The 14,510-nt window shown below is 39.4% G+C and overlaps 1 long non-coding RNA gene across 1 annotated transcript; it reads right to left on the bottom strand.

The window, feature by feature from the left end:
• Positions 1-1,388: 1,388 nt before the first annotated feature.
• On the bottom strand, positions 1,389-5,396 carry LOC125265472. Its single transcript, XR_007184265.1, has 2 exons — positions 4,780-5,396; positions 1,389-1,901 (listed from the first exon to the last, which is right to left on the bottom strand). It is a non-coding gene; the product is annotated as an uncharacterized LOC125265472 (long non-coding RNA).
• Positions 5,397-14,510: the final 9,114 nt, after the last annotated feature.

Below are 14,510 nucleotides of genomic sequence, written 5' to 3'. Positions count from 1 at the left end.
TTGCTCTAAAACCTTTATATACCTTTCAGCATTCATAGTGCCTTCCAAAACATGCAAGCTGCCCATACCGTATGCACTTATGCACCCCCCTACCATCAGAGATGCTGGCTTTTAAACTGAACGCTGATAACACACTGGAAATCTCCCTCCTCTTTAGCCCGGAGGACACGGTGTCCGTGATTTCCAACTAGAATGTTAAATTTGGACTCCTCTGACCGTAGAACACGTTTCCACTTTGAAACAGTCAACATTTTAAATGAGCCTTGGCCCACAGGACACGACGGTGCTTCTGGACCATATTCACATATGGCTTCCTTTTCGCATGATAGAGCTTTAGTTGGCATCTGCAGATGGCATAGCGGATTGTGTTTACCGACAGTGGTTTCTGGAAGTATTCCTGGGCCCATTTAGTAATGTCATTGACACAATCATGCCGATGAGTGATGCAGTGTCGTCTGAGGGCCTGAAGACCACGGGCATCCAGTAAAGGTCTTCGGCCTTGTCCCTTACGATTTCTCCAGTTTCTCTGAATCTTTTGATGATGTTATGCACTGTAGATGATGAGATTTGCACTCTTTCACAGCTCTGCCCATCTTTACTTCTAAAAGGCTCTGCCTCTCTAAGACATTTCTTTTATAGCTAATCATGTTAAAGACCTGATATCAATTAACTTAATTAGTTGCTAGATGTTCTCTCAGCTGAATCTTTTCAAAATTTCTTGCTTTTTCAGTCATTTGTTACCCCTGTGACAACTTTTTTGAGACCTGTAGCAGGCATCAAATTTGAAAAGAGCTCATTTAATGGAAAAGTGTAAAATTTCTCAGTTTAAACATTTGTTATGTTATGTTATATTGTGAATTAAATATTGGCTCATGTGATTTGAAAGTCTTTGAGTTTTCATTTTATTCAAATTTAAACATCCCAACATTTCTGGAATTCGGGTTGTATTTTTAATTTATTCATTTATTCTTTGACATTATAATTTTCTAATCTGACGTCTTTGATGCATTCAGCATAATTTTAGTGGTCATTCTGTATTTTAATGGCCCAGAATTACCTGTAAAACCTGGTTCTGAATCTGTGGAAAGTATAAATGACATTAGAATTCAATACAATACCCTGATGTTGCATGACAAATTGGATTATTTGTTGGATCTACAAATATAGAGTGGGAAACTGCCCATGAGAACTAAAGATGTGTGTGAGAGAGATCGGGCGCATGGGGAGGGTTATAATCCATGTCATGCTGTCCCTCCCACCCAACACCTGTTCATTACTTCATAAATCTGAGGCATGAGCCAATTAAAAGAACCACAGCAAGTTAGATACCAGAGCTTTGATGGGTTTGGGCACAAAAAGTATGGGGGAAAAAAATGTCCCAAGCGATATTTTGAGACAGACAGCTTTTCTTTTGGCACCATCTGTTAACACACAGCAAAGTTATTCACTCTTTGAAAGCCTTTTTAGGTCAAAATCATTTTCCTGTTGAATAAAATTAGTTCACCTAATTCTATTATAATTTATGTCCATTACATTATGATCTCAGATAGTTTTCATTTGATATGAGAAGTTTTTTTGTTTGTTTTTTCAACAGGCTCCATCAAGTCCACCTCATCAAACGCTGGACATAAACACTGTTCACGTTTACGGAGGACACACTTGGAGATAGTCTCACACAGCAGGTAGTCTGTCTGTGTTTGAGACACACCAGAAGGAAATCATTGTGTCCCCCTCTTCTTTTCCTGAAGCCTTCTAAATGATGAAGAACAAGGGGGTGGGAAAAAAATGCACTACTTTCAGGATCTTGGATTAACTTAAGCCATTTCACAGTGTTGGGTGGGGGTTCACAGTCAGGACGAGCAGCGGGACATCCTGTTTGAGCTTCTAAATGCCATTTCCTCCTATAAAAAAAAAGAGGAGAGACCTTAGAAACCAGCTCCCACAGAAGACAGAGAAGTACATTTGTCATCTTCTTGGCACAAGGCCGAGGACCAGAGAAAAGACGCAGTAGAGCTTTTGAAGGGCAGTTAAAATGGCATAAAATACGTCATTAAAGGGAAGGTTGGTGAGGAGTCCTAAAAATCAGGATTTTCTATTTCAAAAGTCAAATATTGAATCAAGCACCAGTGTTGCTATTCACATTTGAATTCCTCAACTTAAGAGGAATTTGAATTACAGTAGCAAACAGAATACAGTGTGTGTATATATATATATATATATATATATATATATATATATATATATATATATATATATATATATATATATATATATATATATATATATATATATATATATATATATATATATATATATATATATATATATATACATACACTAACTGTATTCTGTTTGCTACTGTAATATATAGGGTGTAACGGTACACGTATTCGTACCGAACCCTTTCTGTACAGGGCTTTGTACTGAAGCATTACATTGCAACACTGTAGCCTAACTACCAATAATCGCAATAAGCTCTGTGTTTTGTTACTTTCGATAAGAAACAAAGTGTCATCTTCAAATTTTGTCCACGAAATCATGAAATTCAAACAGAAAATGCCATTTTGACGCTCTTTGATGTGGCGTGACAGATCACCGCATAGGCGCCTCAGTTCAACCGGCAGCGCGAGCACAGAGCGCAATCATCTCTTCCTTTTTAATACTAGTTAGAGAATGAAAGAACATCTGAAGGAATGTTGAAAGATACAGTACAACTTACTGAAATGGTCATATCTCTTGTAATCGCATCTCAATCAGTGTTTCAATGGTGGAAAGACATCAATAAATGCTTGTAAACAATATGTCATGTAGCATTTACCTCAGAAAAGCCGTGTACCTCAGAAAATTCAGTGTCCTCCACAGCTTGTTAGTTCACCAGAGAAACTCTTTTGCTTAATATATGCACTGTATTAGCCTATATATTCATTATATTTAACTTAACCTTTTAGCAATGTCTTGATTATTTAATGTATGTTTATATAAATCTGTCATGAAAATGACAACCACTGTGTAAAAATGATTATATTTCAACAACGAATTGGAGTAAAAACATTTAGAAGTTAATGCAAAAACTGCCTATAGGTGCAGCTTACATATTTGCATACAATTTGTTATTTGAGTGTTGATTATTATATCTAAAAATAAAAAGCAATTGAATTTAGGCTAATAGTTTGGGCAAAGTTGTTAACCTTTAATATTATAGTAGCATAATGTTCAAGTAAGGGCTCCCTACATAGTTTATAGCAAAGATAATTTTTTATCCTCAAGAAACTTTTAGTTATGATTTAATTTAATATATTTAAAGAACCCTTCCTAGAGCTGGCCGTCCGGCCAAACTGAGCTATCGGGGGAGAAGAGCCCTGGTGAGAGAGGTAAAGAAGGACCCAAAGATCACTGTGGCTGAGCTCCAGAGATGCAGTCGGGAGATGGGAGAAAGTTGTAGAAAGTCAACCATCACTGCAGCCCTCCACCAGTCGGGGCTTTATGGCAGAGTGGCCCGACGGAAGCCTCTCCTCAGTGCAAGACTCATGAAATCCCGCATGGAGTTTGCCAAGATGGTGAGAAATAAGATTCTCTGGTCTGATGAGACCAAGATAGAACTTTTTGGCCTTAATTCTAAGCGGTATGTGTGGAGAAAACCAGGCGCTGCTCATCACCTGTCCAATACAGTCCCAACAGTGAAGCATGGTGGTGGCAGCATCATGCTGTGGGGGTGTTTTTCAGCTGCAGGGACAGGACGACTGGTTGCAATCGAGGGAAAGATGAATGCGGCCAAGTACAGGGATATCCTGGACGAAAACCTTCTCCAGAGTGCTCAGGACCTCAGACTGGGCCGAAGGTTTACCTTCCAACAAGACAATGACCCTAAGCACACAGCTAAAATAACGAAGGAGTGGCTTCACAACAACTCTGTGACTGTTCTTGAATGGCCCAGCCAGAGCCCTGACTTAAACCCAATTGAGCATCTCTGGAGAGACCTAAAAATGGCTGTCCACCAACATTTACCATCCAACCTGACAGAACTGGAGAGGATCTGCAAGGAGGAATAGAAGAGGATCCCCAAATCCAGGTGTGAAAAACTTGTTGCATCTTTCAAAATCCAATCAAGAATATATTAAATTTGAATAAAAAATTATAATTATGGACCATAATTAAATTCATTTCAATTTAATGTCCATATATTTTTTGTCAACAAATGCAAATTTTGATTAAAAAAAAACAACACTCTAGAGAAATATGTATAAAAAAAAATATTTTCAGGGCATAAATATTCAAAATTTGTGATTATGTGATGATTAAAGAAATTTCTTCTTTTGTGTTTCTCTGAAATGATATTCAGTAAATTTCTCTTCATCATTCAAATTCCAATGGAATAGACCAATTCAAATTGCAATACATAAATTAAAAATGAGACAATTGTTAAATTCTGAATTTAGCATTAAAATGTTGTTGTTTATCTCTCTGCTTTGGAGAAACTCCCTGTGAAATTTTTAACTGAAGCCACATTCAAGCTTCACAATTACACTGGAACGAAACCAGAGCAAATATTTGTCTGTCTGTGTAATCTGTCGGCTTGCTCTGCATGGTCGTCATGTTTGAGAGTAAGTGGTTTAGGTGGGAAAATAATCGAGAGAGAAAACCAAAAAAAAGCCCCACCCCCAACTTCCTATTCTCTGAGTGATTTTGTCCGGCAAGCCTCTAATCCTCCATTGTGCGCAAATGTGCACACAGAGACAATAATTCAAAGTTTTCTTATCATATGTTTTAGCTTAGTCATACCTGGGCCTCTTTTTCAGATGTCTGTTTGATTTGACCTCTCTGCCACCTCCTTGTGAAGAATTCTGGGTGGCAGCTATGTCACTGGAAAGGCATACAAATTAGCTTTTTCAAAAAAATCTGATCGAGTTATGCAAAGAACAAAAGCAAGCAGACTTCAAAGTGACAGAGAAAAAGGGACTGATGTGAAAAGGGGGTGTATCTTCAGGCTTCATGAGAGGAACTGATTATGGGCATGTTGAGCGTTCCCACATGACCAGGTTTCCAGACGGCTGAGGATCTGATTATTATTTGATTATTTATTTCTTTACGTATTTCAGCCCCTGGTAAGCCCCCGATGTGGGCCGGGAACCTTGGACTTGAGCCCAGTCCCAACCTGCTCTTTCATTGGGCCGGCGGAGGCTTTGTTCTCCTTGATGGAAGTTGGGCGGGCCAGTGACCCGTGACCCTCAGCCGGCCCACCCGGCTGTGAGAGTGCGCAGACACTCTCCCTCGCACACTCACAAAGCTGCACTTGCTAAATCCTCCTTGAGGGAGGGGACAGGGGCCCTGAGAGAATGACCAAAAAAGCACTTGTTCATAGACACAATCTGGTTAAGTCTAGAACTAGACAGCTTTCTTCAAAAACACTTCACGGATCTTGCGCATATCTGCAGTCTTATTTGCTTTGGTTTACACGGCCACAACAAATACCAACAGAAAAACGTTCTTTGACACTATCTGTGAACTGAAAGCAATTCGATGTTACTTTATAATTACATTTCATATCCTGAACTTGAACTGAGGTGGCATCCATCCATCATATAAATCTGGCTTGGTGTGATACGCTGTCATTCTGTTCATCAAAACTGTATTTTTACACTTGCTTCTTGTTTATAATCCCATAATATTGATCACATTTAATCAATTCAAAGAACCAATAGTTCTTTCCCATGCAGTTCAGTGACATTGTATAGGCATAATGTGATTTGGAAGTAATTAAGCTCAAACCTGCACCACAGATGTTGCATATTGGCAGAATGCAAGTGTATTACAGCAGAGTAATTTCATTATACATTTAGAGCCCCAATCAAATGCAGAAAAGTGTTAATTGCTCAATTTGCTTCTTTGCAATATTAAGGAAGCAGAAAAAGCAAGGTTCCTTTTTCATTCCAGGGATCCAGAAGGAACAATCTCTTCTTCCTGGATCCCATTCAAAGCTTTTCCCAGCAAGCTGACAAATGGGAGATCTCAAGCTCGCCCTCTCTTCTTATCCCCTCCTGCACAGAACAACAGATTTGACAGGAAAAAGCCAACCACTGCCAGTTACTCTATTGGGCAGACTCGTTTCCTAATGAATTGAGGACATCTGTGCTTCTAGCCAGCGATGCATCAGATGAAAGTAGGAGGCTTGCCACCAAATGGAAGCAATCATTTCTACTGGAATCCGCTGGAAGGTACAATAATGTAGATGTGATGCACTCTGTCTGTTGTAGGAGTCATATTTCCAAAGCATGAAAGGCTGACTAGGGCAAAACTGATGGAGGATGTTTCAGTTAAGCCGGTTTGACGCACACCATCAATCACTACAAGCACAACCGTGGCCTCGCCCTCGCTGATGTAAACGTCTAGTTCAGTCTTATCTTCACCCCCGACTGTGCTGATATATTTCATTACAAAGTCAAGCTAGAGCAAAGATTAAAGGAGGAATACAGTGGGATTCAATCATGTTAGAGGTTGCAACCTCTTTCTTGTCCTATCAGATCCACACGGCTGCTAGAGTTAAAATGGCTTGCCTTTAAATCAATATTAAACTAGTGCTAGCATGATATCATTTCAAGAAGATTTTATCTACATAAAGCAAACATCTCTATAGTCCCTTTACATAAAACAAGTAAATATTCAAATGAAATGAGAAAATTAAATTGTTGTCGGTAAACGGCATGCGGTCCATTTGAGAGAACGAGTTTGGGGATTTATGCATCTCGTCCTTCGGATGAGACGTTAAAGGGTTAGTTCACCCAAAAATTTAAATTCTGTCATTAATTACTCATTCAACACCCATAAGGCCTTCATTCATCTTCAGAACACAAATTAAGATATTTTTGATGAAATCAGAGAGCTCTCTGACTCCTCCATACACAGCAATTGAACCACCACTTTCAAGGCCCAGAAAGCTACTAAAAACATTGTTAAAATAGTCCATGTGACTACCGTGGTTCAACCCTAATTTTATGAAGTGACAAGAATACTTTTTGTGCGCCAAAAACAAAACAAAAATAACGACTTTATTCAACGATTTCTTCTCTCCCATCAGTCTCCTACGCAGTTGACATAGTGAACGCAGTGCAGCACTTCTGTGTTCTACGTTAGATGAGGGTGGGTAATTAACAGAATGTTAACAGAATGTTCATCTTTGGGTGAACTAACCCTTTAAACTAAGGTCTTGACTCTCTGTGGTCATTAAAAATCCCAGGATGTCCTTCAGAAAGAGCAGGGGTGCGTGCGACCCCAGCATCCTGCCCAGATTTGCCTATTGGCCTCTGTCCATCATCATGGCCTCCTATTCATCCCCATATACTAAGGGTACACAAAAATGACAGTTTGGTACGTACCTCGGTTTTGAAGTTACGGTTCGGTATAGCAGGGTGAGACAACTAAACTTTTCTTTTTTCTTTTTTATTAAACAGTGGTTTACTGAACCAACTGTGTCTCTATCTTTATAATTCAAATTTTCTTAAGGAAAAAAAACCTCTGCTAATGCTGTAAACTATATATAGGGAGCCCTTACTTGCACATTACTATAATATTAAAGGTTACAACAAATCCCAAACTATTAAATTCAGTTGCTATTTATTTTTTAGATATAATCATCAACACTCAAATAATAATAATAATAATAAAAAATTATGTTAACATGAAAATTGCATATAAGATATATATCTAATTATAAAATTATGTTTCTCCAATTCGTTGTTGAAATAAATCATTTACACAGTGGCTGTCATAACTTGTTTTCATGATGGATTTATTTAAACATATTAAATAATTAAGACATCACTAGCTGGTTAAGTAAAATATAATGAATATATAGGCTAATATAGTGCATATATTTAGCGAAAGAGTTCATTTCTCTGGCGAACTTACAAGCTGTAGACACTGAATGGCATTTCTGAGGTAAATGTAATACTACGTGACATTGTTTACAAGCTGTTTTATTGACGTCTTTCCGCGGTCTGCGTACACTGATTGAGCGATTATTACACGAGATATGACACGTTTCAGTAAGTTGTACTGTATCTTTCAACATACCTTCAGATCTTTATTTATGTTCATTCTGTAACTAGTAATGAAGATGAAGAGATGATCACGTTCACTCGCGCTGTCACTGGAACTGAGGCGCCTATACACCTATTTTTGTTTGAATTTCATGATAAAATTGACAGAATATGAGACATGACACTTTGTTTCTTATCGAATGTAATAAAACACAGAGCTTATTGCGATTATTTGTGATTAATGCTGGTTAAAATTTGTTAGGCTACAATGCATTACCGCACGCGCCCCCTTCTGGATTGGGGTGTGGATCACCTGTGACTGTATTCGTCGTGTAACTGCATGAACCGAACCATGACTTCTGTACCGTACGGTTCGGGACGAATAGATGTACCGTTACACCCCTACCATATACTGATTGGTTTCACCACTCTGTCTCCTCTCCACCAATAAGCTGGTATGTGGTGGGTGTTCTGCCGTCGCATCATCCAGGTAGATGCTGCACTTTGGTAGTTGAGGAGATTCCTCCCTTCCATATGAAAAGTGCTTTGAGTGCCGAGAAAAGTAATATATAAATGTCACAAATTATTATTATGATGAAAATTAATATAAATTTCATTTTTAATTATTTTAGGTAGCATTAAGCTTATTTAAAGAATAAAATGTTGGAATATGCTGTTGTCCTAAAATTATTCCAATCCAATGCCAAACGCTAGTTTCTGCAGTCCAGTCAGGGGGGAATCAAACGAGTAAATTCAGATTGCAAATTGCAGAAGAATACACACGTTCACACAGCAGCAGAATACGGTTGTCAGTCCTGTATTTGAGTCCTTAATACGGTTACGTTCACACACAGTACGGTTATTTACGGGAGTGACAACCACATTCTATTACCGAACTCACACCCGTAAATTTTCAGGACTCACAACCGCATTCTTGGAATATTCGCGCTGTGTGAACAGAACCGTATTGGACAACAAGTTGTCTGTCACGTCATTGTCATGATTACCAGTTGGAGTGCCCAATTTAGCCACCAGAGGGCACTCCAACATGGACTATTGTCACCTTTTTGAACTTCATTTCCCATAACCCACTTCCCGGACTCATTATCCCGTCATTGTACCCAGTTGTATTGTGTTACGTGCACTTTGTATCTCTGGTTTTCTGTTTTTGTGGACTGTTTCTGTGGAGTTTGACCCTTGCCTGTTTCTGGTATACGACTTTGGATTATCACATTAAAAGCTGCGCTTGGATCTTACCATCTCGTCTTTGTGCATTACGTGACAGAACAAACCACCATGCAAAGATCCAGCAGCAAGAGAGTCCGGCCACCGACCAACACACGGGGAAGTCGGAGCAATCCCCAGGATTTGTCTGCGCTTCAGCAGAGGGGTATGGAGGTGCGGGTTTTCTCTCAAAGGTTTTGGTCGCGGGCAGAGAGATTTAGTCTCCCCGATGCGGTCCTCAAGGACATTTTTAATCATTGTCTTTATGACCCTCTGCCACAGTGGGAGATGGAGCAGCCCACTGTCATCCCAGAGCAGCCCGAGCAGCCCGCTGTCATCCCAGAGTAGCCTGAGCAGTCCGCTGTCATCCCAGAGCAGCCTGCTCTCTCTGTCAGTCCTATCATGGCCAAGAGGGCTGTCCTCTCCTTCTATGCTTTGGCGGTTTTGTGTGCCTGGATGATGCACTCAAGCTCTCTTGACCATGGACCAGTCTGCCAGCCTTTGCCTGCTGTCCTCCCAGAGCAGCCCCGCTGTCGTCCCAGAGCAGCCTGCTGTCGTCCCAGAGCAACCCGCTGTCGTCCCGGAGCAGCCCGAGTCCGCTGCCGTCCGAGAGCTGCTCGCTCTCTCTGATAAGGCCACGGAGGCCGTCACTGAGCTGCCCGCTCTCCCTGATATGGCCACAGAACCCCCTTGGTCTGCTTCTGCTTGAAGTCCACCTGGTCAGTTCCTCCAGCACCGCCCTGGTACTCAGCCAGGACTCTAGACCTGCTGGAGCCCGCCTGGGCCAGGACTCTAGACCTGCTGGAGCCCGCCTGGGCAGTTCCTCCGGCGCCGCCCTGGCACTCAGCCAGGACTCTGACATTTGTGGAGTCCCCGTGGTCTGTTCCTCCGGCTCCCCCCTGGCCTTTGGTCGGGGGCTCTGGACCTGGCCCGCCGTCCCTCCCCCTGGTCCTCCTCCGGTCCACCTCCCTCCTGAGAATTTTGTTTTGTGTTTGGTCAGGTGGAGCGTCTGGTAGCCGCTCCATTGAGAGTGGGTACCGTCATGATCACCAGTTGGAGTGCCCGATTTAGCCACCAGAGGGCACTCCAACACGGACTATTGTCAACTTTTTGAACTTCATTTCCCATAACCCACTTCCCGGACTCATTATCCCGTCATTGCACCCAGCTGTATTGTGTTACGTGCACTTTGTATCTCTGGTTTTCTGTTTTTGTGGACTGTTTCTGTGGAGTTTGACCCTTGCCTGTTTCTGGTATACGACTTTGGATTATCACATTAAAAGCTGCGCTTGGATCTTACCATCTCGTCTTTGTGCATTACGTGACAGTCATACAGTGCGAGAGAGCCACTCTGCTAAAGCCGGGGACACACTTAACGATTGTAAGGCCGATTATGAATGTAATTTGATACTAACGACTGATCATGCCCAAAAGTGCCAAGTCAGAGCCAGTTGCGTTCAGTCGGTGTTTATAGTCAGCATTTAAAATCATATAGTGTGTTGAGTTCAGTCTTAGAATGTTTCAGCTAGTCGTTAAGTGTGTCCCCAGCTTAAGGTGCCATGTGTGGTTTCACTTTCAGTAACTTACAGTGCCAGAGATGTGAGCTGTGCGTCATCTTAAAGGGATAGTTCACCCAAAATTGAAAATTTGATGTTTATCTGCTTACCCCCAGCGCATCCAAGATGTAGATGACTTTGTTTCTTCAGTAGAATACAAATAATGATTTTTAACTCCAACCGTTGCCGTCTGTCAGTCAAATAATGCTAGTGGATGGGAACTTCTACTATAAGAGTAAATAAAACTTGCATAGACAAGTCCAAATTAAACCCTGTGGATCGTGACTACACACTGATGTCCTAAGACACGAAACGATTGGTTTTTGCGATAAACCGAACAGTATTTATATCATTTTTTAACTCTAATACACCACTATGTCCAACTGCGTTCAGCATTCGCTTAGTGATGTCTGATCGCGCTCTGACAGCGGCAGTGATGTCTCGCGCATAGACTTCAATGAGAGCGAGACATCACTGCCGCTGTCAGAGCGCAATCATCATTTGTGTTCTACTGAAGAAACAAAGTCACCTACATCTTGGATGCGCTGGGGGTAAGCAGATAAACATCAAATTTTCATTTTTGGGTGAACTATCCCTTTAAGGTGTTAAATCCAGTCACTGTTCTCCAACGGAGCGGCTCCCGTCAGTTTTGTGTTTCTTTTCCAAATTCAAATGGCATGTCATGAGCGAGACATCACAAAGGACGTGACATGCCAATGCAATGGTTAAAGACTCTGGCTAGCGCGTGTTTACATGCTGCTGTTGGTTAATGAAGTTTTGATGGATTAACTCACGGTTCAATTAGTCTCTTGTCATGTCAAAAGTGATAATACTTTTCAGTTTTATGGACGTCGCCATCTTTATTATTACGTTGGTCACTGTTATGGTTACTAGTAAGAGAATACGGGCTTGACTCTCGTTGCATGTTCATACAGACAGTGTTCCAGACGCTACTGTAAGTTGCTGTGTGAACTAGACATTGAACGAGACAAGACTCACACCTGTAAGTAAATGCGGTTGTCAATCCCAAAAACTGACAGTGTGAACGTGGCCATATTTTTGACATATAGGCATAGCCTACTGCATGTAAAGTACATTATCTGTTAACATGGATTAAAAATTGCATAAACACGAGAAAAATTAGAGAATTCATTAACATACTAATTTCATTAAATTAATCTACAAATAGGGTAGGAAATGTGCATAAGTCTACAGCTCTTATGTTAATTCTTATTTTACATCTCTAATTTCAGTCTGTGTCTTTGTCTGTGAGATTGTCCTAAGCCGATATGCTGAGTTCCACCATGTCCCAAAGGTGATCTTTTGGCCATTTGAGTATAGTGAACTCATTGACATGTTCAAGAAACCATTTTGAGATGATTTGAGCTTTGTAGCATGGTGCGTTATCCAGTTGGAGGAAGCCATCAGAAGATGGGTACACTGTGGTCATAAAGGGTAGGACATGTGTCAGCAACAATATTCAGTTAGGCTCTCCGAATTTCATTCATACTATATAGAAAATTATTTTTTTGCGGTCACGAAGTAAATTTCAAACCAAATGTAGGACCTAATATACAATATGCAATTTCGGATGCATTGAGTTGCTGCCATTGGCTGAAATGTGAAATGTGATAGGCCGATTAGATATTTGCATCAACGAGCAGATGAACAGGTGTTCCTAATAAGGTGGCCTGTGAGTGTGTGTATATATAGAGTGAATTCAGGGTGATTGGGACACTTTTTCCCATTGAGATGACTATATATACAGTACTATATAGTTTTCTAAATAGGCTGAATTCAGCATTACTTCCATATGCTGGAGAATTCTAGCAGCATTATGCTCTCACAATCAATATGCTGACTGTCAAATATATATTTATCAGTCAGCATATTGATTGTGAGTATAATGCTGCTAAAATTCCCCAACATATGGAAGTAATGCTGAGCTGGACAGATATTTTGAGCGCATGAGCTCTGTGACTTGGCAAAAAATTATATTGATCTATTGTGTCTCAAGACTGTTTCCTAAAATAAATGTTGTCCCCAACTGTCCGGTCACCTCCTGCTGTCTCTCTGAAAAGCCACAATCTAATTGTTTAAGTTTAACCAGCTATAAGTTAGTAAGGGAATTACAGCTGTAATTTACTTGATTGAGATGGAGTATTGATTTATAATTGTTACATTATTTTATGAGGCACCTAAAAAACAATAATCAATGTGTGTAAGAGCAGATAATTAGTCTTGATCTCAGGCTCCTTGGGTCTGAATCTGTGTTCTTCTTAGAAAAGTGCTGAGTCATAGAAGAGATGTCACTTTACTCTAGCTTAGGTTAGCAATAACAGGGAGGGAGGAGGAAGCATATTCGTCTTTCATCCATCATTTGCTGAATAGCTTAGGAGGACTGGCGTCAACAATCACAGAAAAAAACTCTGGGTCTGTACCTCACTTCTGGGGTTTTAAATCAAAATAAACCAAATAACTTAGCAAATAATAACAAAAGGGTATTGATGTCAGTCAGATTTTTCAATGTCTATATGTTCATTAAGAATGCAAGTATTTGATCAAAAATACAGTATGTAAATATATAGTAATAATGAAATATTATTACAATTTAAAATAATGTTTTCTTTTTTAATATATTTTAAAATGTAATTTATTCTTGTGATGGTAAAGTTGAATTTTCAGCATCATTACTCCAGTCTTCAGTGTCACATGATCCTTCAGAAATCATTCTAATATGCTGATTTGCTGCTCAATAAACATTTCTTTCTTTTAAATTATTTAGAAAACAATACCTCTATGCTACAAATAACCAATGAAGAATGTTTACAGTGCATAAAAAAGTGTTTAGACACTTAAGACGTACAGTCAAACCAAAAATTATTCAGACATTTTTGATATATTTTTTTACTAATCGGTGCAGGACACTATTGTTCATTTATTTAAGTGAGAATAGCAAAATAAAGTAAACTGTGACATATTATACCCAATAATTCTTCATACAGTGGAACCAAAAATTATTCAGACACTTTGACCTGACCATGTTTTGCTTAAGTGTTATCTGACATAATTAAGATTAAATTTTTCTGACACAGTTTAACTCTGAGATCTTGTCATATTTTATTACCATTTTTTTTTTTAACTATAGAAAATAAACCGTATTAACAAATTAAATGTCCAAGGTGTCTGAATAAATTTTGGTTTGACTGTATAAGGATGACATTCCATTAGTCAAGCAAAACTGGAGATTTTTTTTTTTTTTTAGCAAGGGTGCATTAAATTGATCAAAAGTGACGGTAAAGACATTTATAAAGGTACAAAATATTTATATTTCTTATAAGTACTGTTCTTTTGAACTTACTATTGCTAAAAAAAATTCAATTTCCATAATTAAAACATCTACAAACCCAATTCCAAAAAAGTTGGGACACTGTACAAATTGTGAATAAAAAAGGAATGCAATAATTTACAAATCTCATAAACTTATATTTTATTCACAATAGAATATAGATAACATATAAAATGTTGAAAGTGAGACATTTTGAGATGTCATGCCAAATATTGGCTCATTTTGGATTTCATGAGAGCTACACATTCCAAAAAAGTTGGGACAGGTAGCAATAAGAGGCCGGAAAAGTTAAATGTACATATAAGGAACAGCTGGAGGACCAATTTGCAACTTATTAGGTCAATTGGC

Source organism: Megalobrama amblycephala, linkage group LG3, assembly GCF_018812025.1.
Source record: "Megalobrama amblycephala isolate DHTTF-2021 linkage group LG3, ASM1881202v1, whole genome shotgun sequence".
NCBI lineage: Eukaryota > Metazoa > Chordata > Actinopteri > Cypriniformes > Xenocyprididae > Megalobrama > Megalobrama amblycephala.
The sequence above is the reverse complement of the archived record's forward strand: the minus strand, read 5'-3'. Positions and strand labels throughout refer to the sequence as shown.